The sequence below is a fragment of the Halichoerus grypus genome, chromosome 8, assembly GCF_964656455.1.
Source record: "Halichoerus grypus chromosome 8, mHalGry1.hap1.1, whole genome shotgun sequence".
Lineage (NCBI taxonomy): Eukaryota > Metazoa > Chordata > Mammalia > Carnivora > Phocidae > Halichoerus > Halichoerus grypus.
Genome location: NC_135719.1, coordinates 102,139,146 through 102,166,982, shown reverse-complemented (window position 1 = coordinate 102,166,982; position 27,837 = coordinate 102,139,146). Strand labels below are relative to the sequence as shown.

At 36.2% G+C, this 27,837-nt stretch overlaps 1 protein-coding gene across 2 annotated transcripts in view; it reads left to right on the top strand.

Moving 5' to 3' along the window:
• MDGA2 (MAM domain containing glycosylphosphatidylinositol anchor 2) overlaps positions 1 to 27,837 on the top strand; it is a 797,037-nt gene that overhangs the window by 182,030 nt on the left and 587,170 nt on the right. The window lies entirely within an intron of this gene.

Sequence of the window (27,837 nt, the reverse complement as noted above, 5' to 3'; positions counted from 1 at the left end):
CAAAGGGGAAGGTGTTATTAATTTTAAGCTATTTTTTAGTTTATATCAAGATCTAAAAAAAGATCTAGTATTCATCTATTTGATTTATAATCAAGGTAGAGAATGACTGTTCCTATGTGCAGAACACCTTGCAATTCAGTTTAATTGATTAAAAAATGATCATGTTTATAGGTTTGCTACTATAAAGAGACTACTAGTATTACTCTCAAAAAATAATTGTTTTAAGGTGAGCAGTGCGGGATATTTCCTTTAGATGAAGCAGAGTACAGGGAACTACTGCCAAATCTGACTTGCCTATAAAGAGCCAAAGGTGAGGCTCTCTAGAAGTTAGCTGCCATTTCAAAAGCTTCAGGATGTCAAAAGATCTCCAACACTTCAAAGCCATGTCTTTTCTTCATCTATTAAGCATGATCTGTCATCCACTGGTGAAATATTCTCCACTGAATTTCTAATTCATGAGAGATTTTTCTCAATGTATTCTCTATCAGAAAAGTGTCATTTGAGTTGATTGTTGCTAGAGAGGTACTGCTCTTGGATATGAAGACATATAAAATAATATTTGTAAATACAATGAGCTTTCAGTAAAAGTATCACTAAATACAGCTTTCTATATTGCATAACTGTCTTTGCTTTGGCCAACAATGTGTCCATCTAGAATAAATGCACTATATCTGTGTCTTGAAAGATATGCTTCCCACAAGAAAGTTCAGCAGTGGATTTTGGTTGAATTAGCATATGGAGGATGAAATTTCTACCAAGTAAACTGCAACTTTTTATAGTTGAACTAAGTTTTATTTTCTTCAAAAAAAAATATGTAGGGTTTTGCCTTAGGCATTGTGAGCTAGAATACCAGAAGTCTTGTCCTTTTTAAAAACAAAAGCAATGAGTTTGAGCTGCACTGAGTTATTCTTAAGTAGCTTAAAAGCATCAAGAAAAAAAAAAAAGCAGCAAGATATTGGGGGAAGAGCAATGGCCTGGGAATAAGAAGGGCTGAACTCAGTTCTCTTACTAATTAGCTGTTTAACCATGGATAGGATGCCTAAACTTTGGTGGCAAAGTTCCCTTTTCTGTGAAAGAAACAGGTTGTGCTGGATGGTCTGTCAGGATTCTTAGCCCTACATGTGTGTTTCGGATCGAAATATCAAGGATTTTTTTCTTGACTAGAGCTAGGCAAGATCCTTCTAACACATAGAGTCTATTAGGATTTCTCTCTCTTTACTTAGAAATGAGTGAATATCATTCTTATATCTCAGAGGATTAGCACAGAAAAACAAAAGTTGCTATGATGGAGGGACATTATTAGGATGGAGGGACAAATATCACATATAATTCAGCAAACAAAAACCAACTCCAAGGTGGAAATCAAAGTTGAGAGCCAGTAATTACTTAAGTCAAGTAAAGACAAAAGCCTTGTGGTACAAAAAACCCAGAGAGTCATAAATGAAAATTTGGGTAAGGATCTGCAAAGTCAAAAGAATCAGGGTATGGACTCGGTTAATACGTTATATGTACCAGGAGCATACTTTCCATATCACATATTCATTTTTTTCTTCCATTTAACAATGAATTACTTTGTATTTGATATTACTTTAGGTTCCAGGAATTTTAAAATTAACATGTTTCCTAACATCTAACGCTTAAAGCTCTTAGAAATCAAATGTCTAAAAACTGGACAAATATTTACTGAATATTCACCATGTGCCAGTAATTATCTTAAACACTTTACCTGTATCATCTCATCTAATATATATATGACTCTATAATATGGATGCTATTGGTATATTTTTAAAAACTGATCTTTAAATAGAGTAGGAAGATTGCTGATGGTAGAACTGGCTCTCAGTGCCTGATTTGACTGTGTCCAAAGATCATGCTATTACACCTTCAATAATATTTTGTCTGTTATAAATCTATGTACATATGTCCATATTTGTTATTGAGAATATACAAAACATGAATTAGGGAAGGAAAAGCTAATTGAAAAATATATACTCTCATGCCGATGATGTCTTTCATATCTGTTCTAGGCACACATTTATATATATTTACCCATAAAAAAACAAATGCTATTGTGTGTGTTTTTTTTACTTCTTTTCTTCACTTGAAAATATCTATTTTTATATGTCAATAAGAATTTATAAATTCAAATTCAACGAATGTATTTGCTGTGTTATTTTTTCTTTTATTTGCTGTGTTATTAATTAATCCCTTAACGGTAAGCATTTTTAATATCTTTAAGCTTTTCTAGTATATAAAGTTCTAAGTATATTACCTTTGTATTTAAACCTTCAGGAACATCCTTATTTTACTGTTTAGGATATTCTAGATAAAGTTGTATGGATACTTCTCAAAGCTTTGTTACATTTTGTCAAATTGTGCTAAGTATGACTGCCTCTTTCCTTTTGCCCAACATGAGAATTTTATACATGTGCGTATTTATATATTCTTGATAATATGCAAGTTTTTATATTCATGGACCTTTGATTGTTACTCAGGTTGAACATTTTTGTCAATGCTTTAGTTAGTCAAATTTTTTTTTTAAATTAATTTTGTCCTTGAAGCTTGTCCATTTTTCTTTTTTTCCTTCATTTTTCTTTTTTTCTTCCAATTTTTTTTTTATTTTATTTGTTTATTTGACAGAGAGAGACATAGCAAGAGAGTGAACACAAGCAGGGGGAGTGGGAGAGGGAGAAGCAGGCTTCCTGCGGAGCAGGGAGCCCAATGCGGGGCTTGATCCCAGGACCCTGGGATCATGACCTGAGCTGAAGGCAGACTGAGCCTAACGACTGAGCCACCCAGGCACCCCTTTCTTCCAATTTTTTATTTAAATTTCAGTTAGTTAACATACAGTGTAGTATTAGTTTCACATGTAGGATTTAGTGATTCATCACTTACACATTAACACCCAGTGCTCATCACAAGTGCCCTCCTTAATACCCATCACCCATTTAGCCCATCCCCCCACCCACCTCCTCTCCAGCAGCCCTCAGTTTGTTCTCTATGGTTAAGAGTCTCTTTTATGGTTTGCCTCTCTTTTTTTTTCCCTTATGTTCGTTTGTTTTGTTTTTTAAATTCCACATATGAGTAAAATATGGTATTTGTCTTTCTCTGATTTATTTTGCTTAGCATAATACTCTCTAGCTCCATCTACATTGTTACAAATGGCAAGATTTCATTCTTTTTGATGGCTGAGTAATATTCTATGGTATGTATAGTACATATATATATACGTACATACAAACCACCTCTTCTTTATCCATTCATCAGTTGATGGACATTTGGGCTCTTTACATAATTTGGCTGTTGCTATAAACATTGGGGTGCATGTATCCTTTCAAATCAGTATTTTTATATCCTTTGGGTAAATACTTAGTAGTGCAATTGCTGGGTCATAGGGTAGCTTATTTTTAACTTTCTGAGGAATCTCCATACTGTTTTCCAGAGTGTCTGCACCAATTTGCATTCCCACCAACAGTATAAGAGGGTTCCCCTTTTCTCTGCAGCTTGTCCAGTTTTCTATTGGAGTATTCATTTCAGAATTTGCTTTGTAAATTTTTTTACATGTAATAATATTAACCCTTTGACATTTTATGTTCCAGTCCCCCCAGTTTGTCCTTATGCCTTTTAATTTTCCTCATGATGCTTTTTTCAGATTTAAAGGAGGTCAGTATTAATATAGTCAAATCTGTTGAGGTTTTCCTTGAAATGTCTGCCTTTGGTTTCAGAGAGTTTTATTTTAAAATATGAAAAAGACTTGTTCTCTCAAAAATTGTTCCGAAGTATATGTGTATTTTATTAGGTACTGGTAAGACTATTATACATCCAACCTTTATTTTTTATTTTTTTAAGATTTTGTTTATTCATTTGAGAGGGAGAGAGACAAAGACAGCACAAGCAGGAGGAGAGGCAGAGGGAGAGAGGGAGAAGCAGACTCCCCGCTGATCTGGGAGTCCGATGTGGGACTTGATCCCAGGACCTGGAGATCATGACCTGAGCTGAAGGCAGATGCTTAACCATCTGAGCCACCCAGGTGCCCCTAAATCCAACTTTTAAAAAATGTCTACAAAACGAGAGAGTTGTTACATCCATGGTTTATTGTTAGAACTATTCCACTCCATGACTTGGGGAGAGATTCTGATGTCTTAACTCAAATGAACAGAATTGGGAGTGCCCAGCAGGGCTACCAACTGGCAGAGCTGATGGGCCTTTACCTGCTGTGACTGGTCCTTGCTCTGATCAGTGCCCCCCCTGTTTGTAAAAGCTTTGTCATATCCTTCCATTTATTCTGCTAAACTCAAGGTACACCTTACTTCCAGGTGTCCTCTATTATGAGTGGCTTTTTCTCCCTGGGGGCATGCATTTGCTTCTGCTCACATTTCCTGAAATGAACCTCCTGGTTTCTCATCTCAGTCATAAAGCCCTAGACTTGGCCCTTAAGTTGACTGAAGAATACTACCAACAACAACGATGAACATTTTTATTTTTATTTTTTGGTTTTTATTTGAAATGTGCTAGAGACTCCAGTAAGCATCCTTCGTGAATAAATTTGTTCAGTCCCACAACCATTCAATGAAGTGGGTATTTTAAAATTATTTCCATTCCACAGCTGAGGAAATGGAGGCTTAGGGCTTTTAAAGTTGCCTAGCTGGTGAGAGAAGAGTCTTTCCCCAGCTTCTTGGCCTGAACATCTCCACCCCTTCTCCGTATACTTATCCTGCATGAAGATCAGTTACCCAAACCTTGCCTTATCCTTTACTGCCACTGTTTCTAGGCCATGCCTGGTTAACATACTAAATCCACTTTAGCCATCCCATCCTTAACCACACTGACATTAACTGAAGGTAGCCTACCTGTTAGGGCTGCAGAACTAATGGTCTCCTCCCTCACTTTTGTGGACTCAATTATGTATGTGTATTGAAGAATTTTGTCTTACAAATTATTTTATCTTCCCCTGAATAGCACAGTAAGTCATACAAAGAAAGCTCTTCTCCGCTCCTGGCTGGCTCAGTCGGTGGAGCATGGGACTCTTGATCTCAGGGTCATGAGTTCAAGTCCCATGTTGGTTGTAGAGCTTACTTAAAAAAAAAAAAAAAGTAAGCACTTCATAACTTACTACAGAAATGACAAATATACAATGATAAGAATTAAGCATTCTATGTTCTAAAATTTAACTCTACCTTTATTTCCTGGTAGACATAAGACATTGTTTAAACTCTGTGACTTTAGTGTCCCTAAAGTTAAGCAAGCATAGTATATACACCAGGAAAAAAGAATAAAAACCTGAGCAACTCTGGCAGCCACAAAAATGTGAATGATAACGTATTATGGAACATATCAAGGAACTACAATTGCATAAATACTTTACTAAATTATCATTCCACTTTTAAACAACCTCAGATATTTTGGTTGAAAAGTTATAGACCATTTATTTCATAGAGTAGCATGTAGTTGTTACTAATGGCATTGGAACATGGAAAAGCATATGAAATAAATGTTAAGTGAAAAAAAATACAAACTCTAAAGTTGTATATAGACTATTACTGTGGCTACATATTTTGCAGCTAAAATATACATATAGGCATAGCTGTAAACCTAATAAGCAATAATAAAATCATTGTGCTGGTATAATGGGATTGTTTCCCCCTTTTTCTGGATTATCATTAGTTTTGATATGTTACTTTTACAATTTAAGGGAAAAAAATCACATTGTTCTTTTTTATTTATTCCCTGTTCCCCAATATAGCTTCCTACATTACCTTGAGTAAAATGAATAACCTTGAAGAAAATATAATAACACCATAGACATTTTATTTGTAGAAGTCTGGCCTGTGACAGGCTTTAAGTTATTTGAAGAGAGATATAAATGATTTTTCAGCTCTCATCTTCCAATTAAGTAAATTATTTTCTGATACAAAATTGGAACTCATGAAACACAAGAATTATTGTATTTGCCAAGCCTTTAAGGTTTTCTGCATTCACAGAGTTTATTACTAGGTTAGTTCCCAAAGAGTAAATATGCCACTAAAAAGATTAAGGTAGTTTTAAAATTTGGAATTACATGAACATTAGCTGAACAAAATTATCAAATATTAGTTATTTTATTTCGATTTTAATCAATCAATTTAACCAAGATTAGGTGTTTCTAAATGAAAAGTAGAAAACATTTTGCCAGAGATTATTCTAAAAAGGGAGAAAAGCTGCCATTATATAACTGTTTTTTGAATAAGTATTTTGTTAAATTATATTTCTTAGGCTTGTTCACATGATAATTTTTCTTCCTCATTTTGCTTTAGTTGATTTTAAAATATGTTTAGTTTAATCTAGAGTAGAATTAAGTTGATACATTTTTAAATATCAAGACAGTTCTACAACTTTCTGCATTAGCACAGACTGTGTTAAAATGGTAATGTGACATCATCCAGAGTCTGTTACTTAAAAAAACAAAAATACAAACAAACAAACAAAAGCCCTTCCATTAATGCTATTCATCACAGGAAATAAAAGAATGCTCAAGAATGTCTCTCTCCTTGGGGTGCCTGGGTGGCTCAGTTGGTTAAGCCACTGATTTTGATTTTGGCTCAGGTCATGATCTCGTGGTTATGAGATTGAGCCCTGCATTGAGCTCTGTGCTGGGATAGAGCCTGCTTGGGATTCTCTCTCTCCTTCTCCCTCTGCCCCGCCCCCTGCTAGCATGCATGCACTCGAGCTCTCTCTCTCTCAAATAAATAAATCTTAAAAAGAAAGAAAAGAAAAGAACACCTCTCCTTCCCCTGTATATTCTATTCTGAGAGTCATCTGGCTTTTACCTGGCAATATAAAAAACAAACAAACAAAAAAACCCAAAAACACTCACTTGTTTCTTGCACTATCCACCCATAATATTTTGGGATACTGAAACAGTGGTAAGGGTGATCTAGAACTACCTCCCTTAACACCATCCCAAGTAGAGAAGGACAGTAATCTTCCCTTACTCTCTCCCACCAACTTTGAGATGAGGCCTACTGTAAACAAATCCACTATTGCTGGTAAATCATAACATAGGAATTCACTCCATGAAAATTTCTATTACAAACTTTTGGAAAAAATGTTTTCTCTTAGCTGAATATAAAATCAGCTTCATTAATTGATGCCAATATGGCCACTGGAAATAGCTACTCCTGGGAGAATTTTTCATTCTTACTCTTGACACACATGGTGGGTAATCCTTTAGTGGACGTCCCAGTAAACTGGAGAAACCAGTCCCCTGGGAAGCCTCATAAAATCCGGAGCTGAACCTTCACAATGAGCCTGGCTGTGGTGTCACTGGCTATTTTAATGTCATACAGAGGAGAGGCTAGGGGAGTAGGAGGAGATACCTGAACTTTCTTTATATAAGACATTAACTTTTAGGTTGCCCTTCGAATATAACAAAAGGTTGCTAATTTCTTCCCAAATCTAATTCAAACTAATGTTAAATAAGCCTGTTGAGATAGCAGTTTTTGAGTATTTGTATCATGCTCTCATGTAGGTCATTGTATGTGATTTTCATATTTCTCTGGGGTATTATATATATATATATATATATATATATATATATATATAGCAATCAAATAGAATAGAATCGTATTTATTTCCAGAGCTCTCCTATGGATGTAAAACCTGAAAAAAATTATTTTTGCAAATTTCCAGTCCTCAGTGTGAAACAGATTTGACATTTCAAAGGCAATTTTAAGTGATTATTATTTGCATAGTAAATTCTCAAGATGCCCTGTATGCTCAGACACTTTGCAATGAGTTGAAGTCATTTGAAAAGCAATGCACCTGGCATTTATATCCAAAAGAGGTGCCAGGTTTAACTAAAATATACTTTTAAAAATTTCCCCATTGGTTTAAGTTAGATTATGATATTTAAACTCCTTAGTTAAAGGGAAAATTAACCCCGAGAAATTCAATTTTTGAGGTCAGGAGAGCCTCTGCTGGGCATGGCTAAGGACTCCAGTCTACCTTTGTTTTGCCTGATTTATTAAGTATCATTTAGAATTGGATTAATTTTGACCTCAGCTGCCAACCCTCATCACAATTAGAGTGGCTATCCACATAAGTCTTTCCTTGAAGAGGCTTCAGAAAGAAAAACTGCTTATTCCACTCAGCTGTGATCAAGAGTTTTCTAGCATTTAGGGACAAATCATTGGTGTCAAGCTTTTCAGGTTAGAGATAAGATTGAAGGGCAACAAAACCAATAGGAGTGTCCATCTGCTTTGAAGCTACCATGATTGTATTCAGTTTGTAATTTCCATAACGAACAAATCTACTCATCTCTGTGTCGTCTTCCTTGAGACACCTTTTGAAGATCACAGAAAGACAAGGCCTTAAAAAATTGGACCAGGTCTCATGAGGCTAGTTTGAGGCCATCCCAAGACTGCTTTTATCACGTTCACCCACCTAGAAATGCTTGGATTTGGGGCTTCTGCAACATTCTCCTGATGGCTCTCTCTTCTCACCTCTTTGCTCTCCTGAACTCCTCTGCTATCAGTGCAGAATCAACACTGCTTTCACCGTGCCTCTGCCGGAAGCTTCTGCCCCTCATGGATAGCCATTATTGTGGGATCAGGTCAGGTTTCCTTAGCCTTTTACCCAATTCCTCAGCCTGTTCTGCTCCATCTTTATGCAAACATTTCATTATGTGAGAGACAGTGTGTTAGAGTTTTCACTTTAATCATCTTTTAAGTATGGAGCCAAAGTTTATTTTATATGGATTATGAATAAGATGAGTTAAGGTTAAAATGCTAAATAATATTAAGTGATATATATGGTGTTTATTATGTATTAGGCTCTGTTCTAAATACACACACACACACACACACACACTCATTTAATCATTAGAACAACCTCATTTATTCCTCATTTTGCAGATAAGAAAACTGAGGCACAGAGGGCCAAATGCCTTGCCCGAGGCCAGATAGCTGGTAAGTGGGAGAGTGAGGGTTCATACCAGCAGTATGGCTCTAAGACACTATCCATTCACCCGCTGCATTATGCTACTTCTTTAGCTACTTCTGAATATTCAAAACTATGCCAGGCTATCAAAACCTTTAAGTGATGCCCTCATTCAAGCCATTGTAGGGCACATTGATGGAGGGAGGAGGATAGAAGGGGACAGTCTCCTTCCCTAGAGCCCTTATCCAGAACCTTTACTGCATGTCATGCTACAAGATTCATGTCTCTCCACTCCCAGATTCCCTATTGCTTGAAACTTGATTGTGTTACTTTCACATTCCTATAACACATGTACTTTGTATGTCATTATTTTGATCACTCAGCTACCAACAGTCAGCCATTGATATATACTAATGCTTAGTCTTTGAGGAGGGTAAAGGAAACCTTTCTCACATACTAAGAGGCTTTGTTTTTTTCCCCCTTTCCAACTGCCAGCCTTATTTTGGCTTCTCCTTTTTACTGTTTTGGCAAGTATTTATCATAAATCTTTGTGGTTTTTGTTGAGAAAGTAGGAATTTATGATCATGGTGCCATTTTAAAGAGTAGGATTACTTCCTTAGTGACACCTTCACTATCTGTCTTTAGTATTAATTGCTCCAGTTCACATACTCTGAGTTGCTGGTGTGTCTCAAACCCTTGGCTTTGTTCCTTCTAGACGTGATTCAATTTCCCTTCCTCCTTCTCTGCAAATCCCTCTATTACTTACACTGTGTACAGTACAAACACAAGATTTAGAAAGTGAAATTGAAGAGACCTATAGAATGAAGGAATGTATATACACACACACACACGCATAAAGTTATATAATATTATGTTATTAATATACATTAGTAATATGTTATTAATATATCTAATTCAATATATCACATTTATGTGATACATATAAAGTTATATAATATTATATAATATTATGTTATTAATATACATTAGTAATATATTATTAATATATCTAATATATCAATATATCACATTTATGGGTATAAACTACCGTATTTCAGAGGAGGATTTTGAGGACTTCACTTTGAAAAAACATTCCTCCTGAAAGTTATCTCTGTTATTCAAGGAACAGGAACCCTCTCTTTCTAACATAAGTTGAAAGATGACAGCAAGTTATCTCATGGACATCTAAGTCCCATAAGTGAGGCACAGCCTTCTTACAGAAAGACTGAAACCGAAATTGGAAAATCAGGGAAGCTGACTCCCTCCTCTACCTGTCAAGGATAACACCAGCACTCACTCTTTCTCCCTCTGTCATCTGCCTGTCTGTCTCATCTCTCTCCATCCTTCAGTCTCTGTTTTCACATAGTCCCAAATGACTATGTGAATCCCAGTCTGAGTAATCTAAGTATGTGAGTATCAGTTAATTAACATACTTGCAAGAGATAGGGCATTGGATTGATTTTTCCTAACCTGTGGGTTGTTTCCTCTTGGATGTCGTGTCCACCTCTGATCCATTAGTGGTCCAATCAACTGGGGTTCGTGTCTGCTGTCAACAGCAAAGCAACATAAACCTTGTGGGTGCATATGCATAGTAAGTTAGAAATGAGTTTTAAAACTAAACTACCCAGCTTATCTTGCAGTAATTGTTCTAGAGAGAATTTGTAAGTATTGTTACAGAATTCTTAGATTAGGCACATTGGTGATCTGTCCTAAGTGCAATTCTTTCTTCAAGCATTTGGCCATTAAATTGAGCTATTAGGTACAATATTATACTTTAAGTCATACCCATTATAGACTAAAGGAATATCATTAAATAAGGAGTAATCAGAAGAACAGTAGTTTCCATGCTATTGCAGGAAAGGAGTCAAAATAGTAATATGAGTGTTAAATGAAATGAAAATTACTTGGCACAATGCATGACATATAACTGGTGATCCAAAAAGTATAGCTATTATTTTAACAATACTATATGTATATATTCCTCTCCCTAGAAGTTTGCTTAGACATTAAGAACTCTTTTTATTTATTTATTTATTTATTTATTTATTTATTTATTTATTTATTATGTTATGTTAATCACCATACATTACATCATTAGTTTTTGATGTAGTGTTCCATGATTCATTGCATATAACACCCAGTGCTCCATGCAGAACGTGCCCTCTTTAATACCCATCACCAGGCTATCCCATCCCCCCACTCCCTCCCCTCTAGAACCCTCAGTTTGTTTCTCAGTGCCCATACTCTCTCAACTCTTAATTCCAGGGGCAGCTGGGTGGCTCAGTCAGCATCTGACTCTTGATTTTGGCTCAGGTCATGATCTCAGGGTCCTGGGATTGAGCCCCACGTCTGGCTCTGCTCAGGGGGGATTCTGCTTGAGGATTCTCTCTCTCTCCCTCTGTCCCTCCCCCAACTCTCTTTCTCTCTCTCTAATAAATAAATGTTTTTTAAGAAAGAATTCTTAATTCCAGAACACCCCTTATTCATCTCTTTATGTATATGAATTTCCCCAGTTTTCCAAGTTTACCTCAGTCACTATTTCCTATGTGAAAATTTAGCTGATTGATAAGGCTCACATACATGAAACCCTGTTTTATTTCATTTTTCATTAGGTGCCTCATTTGGATGATACACAATGTTTATACATTGTATCACATATAATTATTTGGACTCTTGCATATTATTGACTGTTACTGTTATTTTAGTGTTTGGATATCTGTGCCTCCTCTTTCTCCACCTAAATTATGAACACCCTGAAAACAAGAACTAAAACTTATACTCCACACAGTATCTACCATTGTACCACTTGCTTGGAGCAAGCATTCATGTGATTTCTTTCAGGAATTGCACGTAAATAATTCTCAGAAATTCAGTAAAATGGGACAGGAAGTATGAAAGTAATTTTAATAGAAATTTAGTTTAAGATTCAAATTTGTTGAAAACTGTTGTCTATGACATAGTGTTTATTTTTATCAGTTCTGTACTAAGCTTTTCAGGAATTATAAGCTTTACTGAATTATTCCTGTTCTTTTCGATGTCTTAGAGTTTATTTCTTCAACATACACACACACACACATATATATCTCTATATATATTAGAGATTTCTTTTCTAAAACTATCATTAACTTATCTAGAATTTTTTGTAGCAAACTGCAGCTGTACATAAATGCTTCAATTTTGCTAGTAAAGTCCAGTCTTGAAACTTTATGTGCTCTGAGCATCTGGTGAAACGTTGCTAATGTGTTCATTCATTTTAGTGTGAGAGGTGGGAAGGGAAGAACCCAAAATCATTGTTTAGTATAGAAATCTTCTAGGCCAAATTGTAACTTACATTAGTTAATTATTTCCATTTTTAAAACACTCCATTACTGGTATCAAGTAAATATTTCCAAAACTCCCATGTTGATGATAATTGCTTGGGGCACTGAGCATGCAGCTTCCTGTCCTTTCTAGGGGGATTCTGAGTCAGTGTCTCTCTTAGGTAGAAGTTGCAATTTTAACAAGAATTTATATTTTTAACTATAATTTCTATTCTGGCAGGATTTTATATTTTTAAAAATTACCTCAGGCAATTCTTATCATCCAGGAAGTTTAGAAAACATCTGTATGAAGCAGTTATCCTTCTTGTCTGTTCCCTTCATTCCTACTTACAAATCCTTGTAGACGTTACCTACCACAATCACTGGTTTTATTGGGAACATCTCTCGTGAGCTGGATTTAAAGGTGGCAAAGTGATTAGAGTTTATTAAACTTCTTTTTATGGCAACCTAAGTGTGCTGTTAGCTGGTGAATTGTCTCATCACTTGTAAGATACTTCTAATTAGAAAAATTTACTGTCCTCCATCAAACAGTATAGGGACCCCACAGATTTGAATTTAGGGACTGTTCCTGAAAGCACATTACTCATCTATGAACTTATTTTATTCTTGTTGTTTCTGTCCTTTCAAAGTGTTCTTCTTTGAAATAACTTGAAATTGGGGTTTCAGGAAAAGTGAATGGCTTTGAACTTCAGTAGTATCATTCACTTCACATGAAAATAAGAAAACCAGGATCATACGGTATTCAAATCTTTTTCATTAAGTATCTACCTTTGGTCTTTTTTCCTTTTTTCTTTTTTGATGCCTTATTGTGGTTCAGTCTGTAGTCTGCAATCATTACAGGTATTTGTGGGGCTTGAATATGTTTGAGCCTCTGACACAGTCTGTGAAGGAACGAATGCTCACAGTGGGAAGCCACTTTCCTGAGAAATAAATGTACCACAGAAAATTTAAATTGCTTCTTTTTTTTTACAGTGCTATTCTGTTTATAAAACTAAGACATGCTCTCCGTTGTTATTTCCAGGTCTGAATTCCCTCTGTTCTAAGATTACAATTCTCTTTCTTATTTCTATTTTGAATAAGAAGTTTGACCAAATGTTCTTCCTGGCGTAGCTGCCTAGACGCTGCTGGCTTTCTGTTTCCATCTCACAGTGTAGATATTTTTTAACTTAAGGGGCAAGGAACTCTGAAAGTACTTAATTTTGACTCTTTCATGAAATAATTAAGAAAATCTGGGGTTTTTGTGATTGAACTTCGTGTTTAGACTGCTCCCTCTACCCCCTTAGCTGGAAATCGGTGTAGCAAAGCATCAGCAAACCTGTGTGGGGAGAGCTCTTCAAACTGAGGTGTAACTGATAAGCAGTTTTATGCTTGCATGACCAAAGTCATATTCCCTCAGATTTGGAAAGTTGTCCTCTTTTTGTTTGTTTTTTAAGTCAGATTTGAGGCAGTTCCTTGGTAGAATGTGAAGCCATGTGAAATGAATAACATTGTATGCACCCTTCTTATTTAAATGTTTATAATTAATGTTTAGACAACGGCATATAGTGAATATACGCTCTCAGGCAAATAAGTGAATAAAAATCACTTTCTTAGGCTGCCTGAATTTCTACTGATGGGACTTGTGGACTACTATAGTTAGCTTGGGAGGTGTTCCTAGGTGAGCAGATATGGATCAAGAATACTCATGTTATCCTTTGTTCTAGTCCATTTGACAGCCCTCACATAGAACCAGGGGCTTCCTGGCTTCTGCCTTCAGTGCACCATGGCATGACATTGTCTAGTATCTCATCTTCTCAAGGGATGAGATATTAAACATTGCAATACAGTGCTTGTTTTTTTTACGTATTTCCTTTCAATTTTAACACATTTTACTTTGTTCCTCTTTTATTTTCAAACTATTTCAAAATCATTTCAAAGCCCCAAATTACTTTTTCTTTTCCTTCTGTATTCATATTTGCAGGCAGAGCAGTAAAAGTATTCTTGCATATGATTCAAGATCACTTAAAGAATCAGAGGTTATAATACCCCAAAACAGGAATGAGATCCCTTCGAACATGTTCTGTATTAGGCATAGCTAAAGAGGAATATTAAATCTCTTAGGAGTCAAATTTAATACTGACTATGGGTGAGAATGAAGAAAATGGTATTACCTTTTTTTAATAAAAGAGAATCAGATCAGGTGAAAATATTTCATTTTATAATTTTGAAGTTCAAAATAAGAGATTCAAATTAATGTACACAGCTTCTACTATATTGAAAAATCTACTCTGGATCATACAATAATAAATCTTTTCCCACTACTCTGAGAATAATTCTCTTTCTTAGCATCTTTAACAAAACTTGGCAAAAGTAGCTACCATAAGACTGAAATTAGTTCATTTTGGTATTAATTAACTCTCATAAAATTTTTTATAAGATCAGTAGAGTTTGAGACTTACAAAATTATGAAATAAAATACATTTAGATTACTTGGCATTTTCCTTTCAAGGTATTATTTAAGTTTAAGAGTTTGATATACCCTTTCTACAAGTTTCTCCTATTGAGAAACACACACACATACACAAGAAAAGGAAAGAAAACAGGAAAGAAAGGAAAGGAAAGATAAAGAAAGGAAGGAAGGAGATTGAAAGATAGATCTATGTCATAATTCTGGAAGACAAATGAAACTAACCATTGCCATAATGCACAGTTCAATAATCGAAGGGGAGTTCTTCACCCTTTAAAATGGTACCGCCTAGGGGCTCCTGGGTGGCTCAGTTAGTTAAGCTTCTGCCTTTGGCTCAGGTCATGATCTTGGGGTCCTGGGATTGAGCCCCGTGTCGGGCTCTCTGCTCAGCAGGGAGTCTTCTTCTCCCTCCCCCTCTGCCACCCCCCCCCACCTTGTGCACGCTCTGTCTCTCTCAAATAAATAAATAACATCTTTAAAAATAAAATAAAATAAAGTAAAATAAAATAAAATGGTACAGCCTAGTGCTGCCAGCCTAGGCAAGTAAGAGAAGTTTCCCCTTTACTCACTATCAATAAGTGAACGATTCAGAGATATTCAGAGACTAATAGAGGGGGGATTGATGGCATCACCTTGCCTTTTGGAGGTATGTCTCCAGCACATAATGTTCTTCAGAACAGTAGAGATAGGCTGGGCCATGATGGTTTAGAGATTTTTTTTTTGGCCAAAGAATATAGACTGCCTCAAATTCACTGGGACATAAATATATCTCCTCCTAGTTAAAAAACCATTGGAGGGCAGAAGAAAATATACCTTCATTCCACAAAAACCATACTGGTTGAATTTCTGGCCATTACTGGAAATTGAACTGGAAGCTCTGTATATCAACCCTGCCAAAAGGTGGAATATTCTTGCAGTCCCAGAAGACAATGGATGTGCAAAGATTGATTCATCCATCCTCTCCTTCTGTTAGAAGACTTTCTGAATATTATTAACCCAGGATATCAGCAGGATTACAAAAGTGGAGTGGTAGGGTCTTATGGAAAAGATAGAAAATTTTAAAAATTAACTGCATAAAAATGGGTAATATCTTCTTAACCACTTGGAAGAAGAATGCACGTTTGAAAATAATAATGTAGTAAATTTCTATAGTAACAGTGGATGATTTTAGAAAATATCTGCTAGTGTCATTTAAAAAAAACAACAAAATTCAAATAAAAAAACAAAATAAAACAACAAAATGATCATGTGACCTAAGAATAGGTAGCCATAATAAAAGATTTTAAAAAGATTTTTTAAACTCAGATTTAAAAAAAAAGGAAAGAAGCTAAATTTTTTAAATAGCAGCAAAATTAAAATAAAATAGCATAACTAACTCCAAATATGGGGCAATGAACAGCAGAGTTAACAGAGTAGAAAATCAAATAAATAATGTAGAGGAATATTGTTAAAAGCTTCTCAGTCTTCTTCAGAGCAAACATTATCTTCTCCCTGTCCAATTTTTTTTTCCTAAGTTACTGTTTATAGCATTCCCAAACCACTTATCCCATGGCAGCTTGAATGGGGAATTGCTTGTTTTCATGTGTTAATTCATTTCATGTATTAATTAATTTATGGAAGGTCATGAGTTTGCACTGGTGTAGTCCTCACTGCATTTATCAGATGGTTGCAGAAAGCTTGTCTTCTGAAATGCATGTCGTTTGCTAATATATGGTTAATACTTTCTCTTCTGGGGCGCTTGGGTGGCTCAGTCGTTAAGCGGCTGCCTTCGGCTCAGGTCATGATCCCAGAGTCCTAGGATCAAGTCCCACATCGGGCTCCCTGCTCAGCGGGAAGCCTGCTTCTCCCTCTCCCACTCCCCCTGCTTGTGTTCCTGCTCTCGCTATCTCTGTCTCTGTCAAATAAATAAATAAAATCTTAAAAAAAAAAAATACTTTCTCTTCTGGAAAACCACATACCAACAAGGAATACTAAATCTTTTCAGTCTGAACTGGTAAAATATATGTTAAAACGTTTACAGTTAGTACGATATTTCTAACTTCATCCTTTTGACTACACACCCCTTTGTTAATTCATAGGTGCTTCATCAGAATATTCCCTCGCTCATCCCTCCAGCAATCGGATTCAGCCAGTTGTTGCAGTATGTCAGCTTTGGTTCTGAATATCTCATGATGCTGGCTAATCTAGAACATCTGTAGTGCCGACATATTTTTATCCAGAGTCTACGTATAGCATGACATTTTTTAGTATGTTTTAAGCTTCTCTTAAGTAAACTTATTCAGTAAGACCCTAGTGCTGTTTTTAACCAGAACACATTCACAAGCTGAGAGTCATCATATTTCTACTGCTCCTGTATAAAACATTAGCGATAGAATGTCCTTGAAAAATTTCAGACATCGTATTTCTTTCCTAAAAGAGGTTACTCCTTTTAATCATTTGCATTTATTTATCTCTCACATAGGGACATTCTAACTTGCTGTTTGTCTTCTGATTCATCCCTCACCCTATGGTTTCACATCTTTCTAACTCTTTAAAAATGTATACAACTTACTTGCTAACACTGACTCAATTGTCTATTTTAGTACAAGTGTTATAATCTGTTCTTGAAAACTTTTCCATGATCTGTTAATATTCTAAAATGTCATGCCCTCTAAAACCTTATAAAAGACATTAGAGCTTGAAGGTTTCTCCTTCCCTCCTCACCTTCCTTTCAGTTACTTGATACAAACCCATGCAAGCAACTTCACATTTTATTTACCACACCCCATTCTCACTCATATCTTAATATTTAACCACAAAAATAAAATACAAAACAAAAAAAATACTGTGTTTCTGTGGCTCATATTCCAGATCCTGACTTTGTACATCAGAATTCTTCAGATGTCATTTTATATTATTTATATTTATAGTATTTCCTCCCACATTTTGAGTACACTGCGTGCCTCTTTAACATATTTCTACTGCTATGAATTCTAAAATCTAGAGAATATGTATCCATAAATACCTTCATATTCATTTCAGTTCATTATTTTACACTACAGAAATGTTACATCTCGCTCTGTCATTTTTGTTTTTACATAATGCCCATGCTTTATATAGACTAATGTTCATAGTTTTGAATGGTGTTACATGATATTGTTTCTTCATCTTTTTAGACTGTTGAATAAAGCTGAATGAAATGTATGTATGCGTCTTCAATCATATTATTTTGTTCAGTTCTCCAATGTCGTTCTTAGTGTTCATTTGTTAGCTCTACCTCCCAACATTCCCCATTTCCAGGTGTTAATGTCTCCTGATTCTTCACATTTTATCTTCCCTTGAAATCGTCTTGCTTGGAGGAGTGCAAAATTATCTTACTTAGAAGAATGAATTCCACATCTGAAGAGACCCTGAAAGATACCATTTTTTTCTCATTCATTACTTCAGGCAGTCATTCAGCAACACCCTTTCAAGCCCCTTAATTCCAGCCATCATAATAGGTGCCCAGTAACCACCTTCTCAGAATCTTTTTATCTAGACACCACTACTGAAACGAGAAATGATTATTTAGCTCAGAAAATCAGGCATATATGTAAAATCTTATTCTTCCTGGGCATGAAAACTATATACACAGTTAAAAAACTGGGAGAATGAATAATAATTTTCATTGATCCCTTAAGGACATTAAGTATCATAGAGTTAGCTTTTGGATAGTTTTGATACTACATTTTGTGTATTTAAAGTATTAAAGAAATACTGAGGTTATAAATATACCACAGACCAGTCATTCCTCTTTCTAAAAAGCAGAACGTACAACTTCATGATTTATGATAAACAGTACTGCTTTTTTTTACCAAATTTCCCCTTCATCATAAATAAATGTTGATGCAGTTTGGAGGGGAAAATAAAGTCTGTCACATGAATTTCATTTGCTCTGTCAGACAATCAAAAATTACAGAGACTGCTGCCTACAACACTCTCCCACCTCCCCAGATGAAATAGAAGCTTCAATCAATCACATGGATCAGCAACCTGAGGAACAAAGCAGCCACATTTATTAAGCTAAACCTCCCTATTGGGGCCTATTTCACAATTCTAGTAGCAGAGGGAGTGCCTAGCCTATAATATGACAAATCAAAGATTTTCAAATACTGTATACTATAATTTCAGCATGACATTTAGCATCTGTTAGCTCATCTTTTTAAATGTTCATCTATGGGGCTTGAATTTTCCATGGGATTAAAAGGCTGGCAGAAGCAGAGATAGCCCTTCCTCTGCCATCAGCTAATAACACCTGTTTATGGAGCTGACTGCACCTGTTGGGTGTCAGTTCTCACCCACAGTCAGACCTTGTCAGACATTTCCAGCTCTTTCTAGCTCTTCAGCTCCTTTTATAAATTGGCTATGGGTTAGACAATTATTTAGTGGTTACAGAAGTGTTTCAAACATACTGTAATTCCATGACTATAAAACAACTCTTATCAGAATGACTCTTCTAAAATTTAGTTAACTAATATTCCAGAGATCTTTCCTCTTTTGACTTGAAAGTGTATGGGATTTCAAAGCTTGCCTTTTTCAATTTGGCCCATAGGTGAGGGTGAGAGTTAGATGGATCTCCAGTAGGGAGGGAAGAGAGTAGTAAGTAAGTACAGTGAGAAATCCGAGTTAAACACACACACACACACACACACACACACACACACACACATACAAACAAAACAAACAAACAAAAACAACCAGAAAACTTCTAGAACAGTTAAGATTTAAATACTCAGTATTTACTACATGAGGGAGATGCTGTGAAACTTGTTTCTTATCTTTTACTGAGTAACAAATTACCCCAAATTTAGCAATTTACAGTAACACAAATTTGTTATTTTCTAGAAATCTGCAAGTCAAATCCTGAATTTGGTAAAAACAAAGGACCCTAATATGTATTGAAACTCTACATAATTCCTTTGTAAGGAAAAATTTTATATTTAAAAATAAGAAGGCAAAGACAAGGAAAGTTAAGATATAAGAAAACTAGAATAACCAAAAGATAAACCCTGACCTGGTCAACAGTTGACCATACTTGAAGAGGATAGGTAACTTTTACTTAAAATTATTATTACGGTTTCGACATTTCTTCCGTTGCCATTATTGTGCACAGTAATAGAGCACCCAGTACATTGCAATATCATTATAGAGCAAGACTGTGTGAAATACTTTAAATTTTACTAAATAAAGGAAAATTTTCTTGATTTCTGTTACTCAAGGTGGACTGTTATAACAAATTAACCCCAAAATATGAATGACATAACATAACAGAAATACATTTCTTTTCTTTAAAGATTTTACTTATTTATTTGTCAGAGAGAGAGAGAGAGCAAAGCAGGGGGAGCGGCCGACAGAGGGAGAAGCAGGCTCCCTGCTGAGCAAGGACCCCCCCCCCCCCGATGTGGGGCTCCATCCCAGGACCCTGGGATCATGACTGGAGCCAGAGGCAGATGCTTAACCAACTGAGCCACCCAGGTGTCCCCTATATTTCTCATTAATGTAGCAGTTACTATAATATGCTTGTAAAGTTGGTGTCCTTCCACAGTGTGATTCACGGACTTAAATGCCTTCAATCTTATGTCTCTACCATCCCTCATGATGTTGGAGTTTTTGCCTTCTAGCCGGAGGACAAGAAATGAGAGCATGGAGAAGGCATTCCAATTTCTTACCCTTTCATTTTAGAATTGGCATATGTCACTTCTGTTAACATTCCATTAGACACAATTGGTTTATATGATCCCATGTAGATGCAGTGGGGCTGGGAAGTACACCCTTGGTTGGGCTGGTTATGGTTTTTGGAAGGAAAGGACAAATCTTTGAAAGATCACTGGTCGTCACTGGTTGCTGTATGTAAAATCAGTTTTAGGAGGATCCTAAAGCTCATCTAATTTAACTGTACGTCTGAGACATGAGTTCTTTCTATGAAATTCAATAAAGTGGTCACCTAGCTTAGAAGTTCTCAGTGTCGCAGAACATACTGGTGTACATCTACCAGTTAGGAGATAAGTTGAAATCAGTGTGGTAAGTAAAAAATAGTAAAGTACTGAAGTTTTCATAGATTTACTTCTGTTATAAAATGGATGGGTGGATTTATGGTTACCTTCACTCGTATTTGTGTTCTTTGTTCAAGTCAGATGGTGGAGAGTCTACATAATTTATAGGCTGTCTAATCTGTACATTCGTTCCCTTCATCAAAGTCTGGGGAAGCTTGTGAACATTTTGCAAATATCATCCATATATGTGTGTGTGGTGAGGGGAAATGCTGAGAAACTTTTAATCTATCTATGGGTGAATACCACACATGGTAGAATACTTATTAACACTCATGACTGTTTTTTCCATCTTTTTTTTTTTTTTAAGATTTATTCATTTATTTGAAGGGGTGGTGGAGGGGCAGAGGGAGAGGGAGAGAGAGAATCCCAAGCAGACTCCCTGCTGAGCGCAGAGCCTGATGTGGGGCTCAATTTTAGGACCCCGAGATCATAACCTGAGCTAAAATCAAGAGTCAGATGCTTAACTGACTGAGCCACCCAGGCATCCCTGTTTTTTTCCATCTTTAAAGAATCTTACTAGAAAGTTTTTTTTGTTTTTTGTTTTTTGTTTTTTTTTAGTGACCAGAAGACCTGCCTTCTTGAAGTCTTTGGTCCCTAAATGTACACCATATTGAGCAAATCTACTACTTCTCCACTTTGGCATTCTTCAGATATTCCCAAAGAAATTCTATCTCTGTGCTCCTTCAACCTTATACATGATATATCCTTGGACTATCTTCATCATTCTCCTCTGAACCTTGGCCAGTCTTTCCAATATCTTCTACTATTGCTGTATATCTCCATTTGTTTAGTTTTATGTCAGGGTGAAAATGGCAAACATTTTCTTATGTTATTCAGCCTTCATTTACATATGAAAGGATAAATAAAATCTACTGGCCAGGACCACAGTCTCATTACATTGAGCAGTGACCTGCCTAATGTATCAACTGTCACCTCTATGTAGTTAACAAAGAATAGATGCACAGAGAAATCTGTGACTAAACTCTTTATTACTCTAGATTTTTGACCCATTATCTGCATCCATTTTCCCATCTTGGTAGCCTGGTTGACATACATGTTAGCTTCACAGGTTCCTTTAGGTTAAGATTAGAAGGAGGTTTCAGTGGGAAGTTCCATGTTGCCTTTTCCCAGAACCATACCTTGCTATTTCTGTGACTTCCAGGGCAGGGAAATACAGGTGGACATATTCTCAGTCTACATTGTAACACCAGGTACATATAATGGAAATTAGCAGAGTGATCAGGAAAAAAGAGCAGAAACCAAACCAAGCCAAACCAAAACACACACACACACACACACACACACGCACACACACATACAAAACCACTGCAGTTTCTCCCTTTATCACAGTGGTCCCCTTTGGGTGTTCTTAAAGAATTCTTGATGGGCTTGGTCCAAATCAGGGAACTCCCTTCCTGGGTAAGAGAGTTTGAACTTCAGATTTTAAAGTGTTCATATATACAATGGAATATTACTCAGCCATCAGAAAGGATGAATATCTACCTTTTACATAGACATGGATGGAACTGGAGGGAATTATGCTAAGTGAAATAAGTCAACCAGAGAAAGATAATTATCATATAGTTTCATTCATACGTGGAACATAAGGAATAGTGCAGAGAATAATAGCGATAGGGAGAGAAAACTGAATGGGAAGAAATCAGAGAGGGAGACAAACCATATGAGACTCTTGAATCCCAGAAACAAACTGAGGATTTTGAAAGGGGAGGTGTGTGGAGGGATGGGGTAACTGGGTGATGGGCATTAATGGGGGCACACGTGATGTGATGAGTACTGGGTGTTATACGCAACTAATGAATCATTGAACATTATATCAAAAACTAAAGATGTACTATATGTTGGCTAGTTGAATTTAAATTAAAAAAAAGATCTGAAGTGTGCTGTTCTAGCTAGTCTTTCGAATCTGCAGATAATAAGCATTATGGCAGTATTTATGGAAGGGGATTTTGGGGTTTGGAGGGGTGTTATAGTGGAAAGATGTGGTGAAGAATCTCCTGAGGTACTTCCTAGAGTGGCTACCATTTTAGATCCCTCTGTGGTAAGCCATGGTTACTGACAGATGTGTGTCTCTCTCATGTTCCTCTGATGAGTAAGGAAGTAAAAGAAGTTGAGAACACCTGCCCTATACAAATGTTAATTCAGTACTGCCCCAGCTAACTATGAATTTTGAATTTGAATTCTTAAGGTTATTTGAAAAGCAAGTCCTTAGGTTCTCTATTCCATTAACCTTTATTATAAATTCCAGTAGCAATCACTTGAAAAAAATTATACTATTCACAATTTTGTGCAACAGTTGCGCTTCCCTTCAGCTTGAAAATAAGCAGTCTTTATTCATATTCACTAATGCCACATTTCTTCCATTGTCATAAAAGCTATATGTAACTGCTCTGAATATTCTAATGCATCACACTGGAGTCTATTCTCAAAAATGTCTTAATAAGTACTGGTAGATGAAATAAGAAAAATCCTAAATGACAGGCAGTAAAAACCAGATTGCATTATTTGACATTGGTATTTTTAAATTTTACCCTTACATTTATTCTGGAGATTTTCTTCAATGGCTTTAATGGTGACAAATGATGTCAGTGTAAATGTAACACTGCTGGGAAGTTATTTCCCAATTTCTGACCCAGCAGCTCCCCTGTGCAGCTTACTTAAGGCTGGAAATATATGATGTTCCCTTAAGTCTGATCTGTGAGATAAACCTTTTCTCTACTTGCCTTGGCTTGGAGGCAGTTAGTGTGTGTTTCAAAGGACTTTGCTCAGAGAAAGTAAAATGAGAAAAGTGACAGAACCACAAAGCTGTGTTTAAATACATTGAGAATCTAATGATCACTACCAAATATTAAGAAGCTCATACTTAAGTAAGGTGGGAGTAAACCTCAAAAAAAAAAAAAATGAAGAGCTATTTATTTTCAGATCTTAACAAGAAGATATGAATTAAGAGTATATTGGTTGTCTTCCTGTCCATGAGGACTGCAAAAGCAGTGTGAGGTGATTTGAATTATGAAGTCCTGTTTAGCCTGAGTAAATAGTTCTTCACATTTTTAGATAGTAATTGTTTTTAAACCATTATTATTATTATTATTATTACTATTATTATTACATAAGAAAAACACATTTAACAGAGAACAACCTGGTTGTTCCCAGAGGGAGGTGGGTGGGTGAAACAGGTGAAGGGATTAAGAGTACACTTATGGTGATGAGCCCTGACAAATGTATAGAATTGTTGAATCACTATATTGTACATCCGAAACTACTATAACACATGTTAATTATACTTGAATTTAAAAAAAGAAAAAATAACACATTTATAGGAAGTTCTGACTGGGATCTTTTTCACAAAGATGAAAGGGGTTGGTCTCAGTATCAGCCAGGAGCTCTGCTTCTGCTCTGCTGTTATGTCTATTTAGAAATTCTGAAGCTTAAAAAAAAACTTTTTTCCATCCTTCTTATTATCTTTTGGCTGTGTGATTGTTAATGACTAAATAATGTTAGTGATCCTTCAAGTGTTTTAACTTTCTTAGCTAAATCTAAATTATTAGCAAAGGTAAACGAACTGATTTCTAAGTTCACTTCTATTTCTAAACCAAAAATTATGCTCCTTTGAAACAATACACCCACGATGGGTCCCTCCTCATTTGTCCCTACTCCATGAAAAAAACCTTTGCTAGGCACAAAATTAGTTAAGAGCTTGTCATAAACTAATTTGTAATAGGGATGAATTTAACTGTATTTCTGTAGCAAAGGTCTCATGCATTCCTGCTTAAGACCATGTAATTTAAAATATAAATTTAAAATATGAAACACTCTTTCTTTGGTGTAATAGGTAGACTCTTCTGGATATAAATAGGAGTGAGGTTCCAAATATGAAGAACAAAACCAGTTTCAAGTACCTGCAGGTTGTTAAGAACCGTGCTGGACTGCTGTTTCAGGACAGGCGAAGGTGGTGGCAAAATACCAGTTTTGTGAGTCTTCGCTGCTCACCTTCTTCTGAGGTATATAAGCAGATGAAGAATCAAAGAGAGTTAAGATCCCTCTGGAAAGAACTGGGGAGATGTTTCCTTCTCACCCCAAGTCAAATGAGAGGGTTTTTAAGATATCCTTCATCGATCTTGCAGGAGGTCACCTGGGGTTTTCTCTTTCTGCCTGAGCCATTTGTAGGCATAGGCTCTGAGTGTAGGTGCTGGCTTGCCTGTCTACCAAAGATATTCCTTATTGCATAAGAATGAAATCACTTCCTACTAATGGTGGGAGCAAAACTCCTCATTTTCTATGAACCATAGTGGAAAACTGGGACGGGAGTCAGCCCAAGGTGAATCTAAAGGGGATTTTGCTAGCAGTGCTGCCTGGAGGTGCAGTTTCTGTGGAGTGTACCTGGTTCAAGTATTGAGGATTAACATCAGAAATGGCCAGCTGGAGAGGTGCATTGCCGTATCTCCAGTCAGAGTGGAGGATTTCCATGTGACCCACATAAACATCCAACAAGATAAAGTATTATCTTTATCTTGCAAGTACCATGGAAGGGAGCCACATGGTATCTGAGGCAAAGAAGACCTCTCCCCTCCCTTCCCTTAGCCTTTTCCATCCCTTGATGTAACTCCCTAAATGGATTCAGGGAACAGAGGGAGGTATTGGGGGTAGGGATGAGAGAAGATTCTAACCTTTCCTTTGTCCTCAATGAAAAAGGCTAAGCAGTAACAAGCTGAGCCAAGGTGGAGATTGGGGAAAAGCCTTAAGTTCGGTTGGGGGAAACTAGGGAGTTCCCTGGACTGGACATTTTTGTTACTAAAATGGTGATATTTAGCATGTGAGAGTAACATGAAAATATTGTAGTATCTGGAAGTAAAAGGAAAATATTTCATGTAAGGGTTAGAGAAGCATGAGTCCATGGTTCAGGTTTAAGAGAACAGTGTGAGTAAAAAAGTAAATTGTTTTCCGATTATATTCCATGGAGTTCCGCTCATTCACTGTAATGACTGAAGACACTACAAAGATGCATGAAATTCATTCACAGTATGTAAATAGAGTTCTTGTCTGTCACACTTAGGTCTGTAATAGAGGGGGATGACATAAATGTGACAGAAAACTAACATCATGTACTTAAATTTGACTTTGGAAAGTGGCTCTCCTTCAATCTGACACCCCCCCCCCCTTTGTTTTTACTTCTCTATTTTGTATACCACATATCCTGGTTCAGGCTTTTTAATTTAACTTAATACTGGGACAAAGCTAAGGAGATGCCAAAGAAGAGAGTGGATGATCTCATTGACAAGTGGTGAGAAACTATCTTTTTAAAGGTTATATGCATTTCACTACAGTCTTTCAAGTCTTCATGAAGGGAGAATGTTCTCTTTCCCTTTTCTTCCTAGCCCCTAACCACACTCTCTACTTTCCTTTTTACAAAGAATTATCATTTAAGAGAAACTCCAATCAAAATGTTTCTCTTTCCACTTCTTTCACAATGAGCCACACCCCAAAGGGAGGGGAAGTTCACAGTATGTCTGCTTAAGCAGCAGCTTTCTTTCCATGTTGCAAGTTTTATGGAACCAGTATAAATTACGGATCACAAACACGTTATTATTTTATCAGTAGCCCACTGACTACATAATTTCCCACTAAGATTTCCTGTATAATCTGCTCACCCATAATCACAAGAAGTTTTTGCTTTGTTACAGCAAACCAAGTGCTCATTCACACCTTCACAGAAAGCTTCTGTGTTGGCAAACCATTTCTCTTCAAAGTTGCACAGTGGGCTGACTCTGTGGTGCACGTTGGTTTGTTTCCTTCCTTCCTTCCTTCCTTCCTTCCTTCCTTCCTTCCTTCCTTCCTTCCTTCCTTTTCTTTCTCTTTCTTTCTTTCTTTCTTTCTTTCTTTCTTTCTTTCTTTCTTTCTTTCTTTCTTTCTTTCTCTTTCTTTCTTCCTTCCTTCCTTCCTTCCTTCCTTCCTTCCTTCCTTCCTTCCTTCCTTCCTTTCAAGGGAATAAGTATAAAACTGTGGCCAGTGATTTTTATATATTATTACTACCAGCAAGGTTTTTTTAAAAAGTCATAAGTAATTACTTCCCCTTCTGTTGGCACATAGAGATCAACTCTGGGAAGTGGTAGCCTTGTGAGAGTTTCTTAAGAAAAATAACTAAGTGATATTTCAGTCTAAATCCACAAAGCTATGCACTTATCACATGAACAAAGTATTGACCCACATTGCTTTCTGTGTCCTTACGAGATTTATGGAAATAAATTATATTTTGTTCCATTGTGTTCCTTTCTTTTCTATTTGTGTTCCTTTCTTTTCTATTTGTCAGCCATCATACCCTCTACTATTGTGGTATCAAGAAATTGAATTCCATTCTGACTCATTGCTTTGCTTTTCCTATTTGTGCTTATCATTGTCCCAGATCATTTACAAAGGGACCACATGGCTTCCACTGAAGCTGGTATGCAGCAATTTTGCTCTTTCTCCTCCCCTCCTCCCTCTCATCCCCCAATAGCTTCTTCATTTTCTTAGTTTCTCTATTTCTTATTGCCATCTCCCTCTGGAATTTTTTTTAATTTTGTCTTATTATGTTTCATGATCTCAAAGGTTGAGAAAGAATGGGTAAGAATGCAAACTGAGAAATTAAAGTTCTGTTTTTTAATAATACTTTTCCATGAAGTCTTTCCTTGCCATCTAATAATAATAATAATAATATAAAAAATGAAGTTGGTGAAAATGAACTCAACTCATTAAAAAGAGAAAACACTCTGGTTACACTGTAAATAGAATTAGAAATACACTAGGTGGGACTTGCAACCCTAATCATTGTACTTGTTATTCTTTCAAATTTGGGGGGATATATGAAGGGAAAACCTTTGCTTTTAGAACACACAGACTCTTATTCCCTGAATGACATGCATACATAGCCAAGATAGCTACAGTCAAGTGACGGAGGTGGCCAAGGGCAGATACTCTTTCATGACCTTGCTGCTGTTTCCAGTGTCTTATTTCTTCCATCTTTCTTTTCTCATCCTCCTCATCGTCAATATGGAGCTTGACTGTGAGTACCAAATGCCCCAACCCTGAA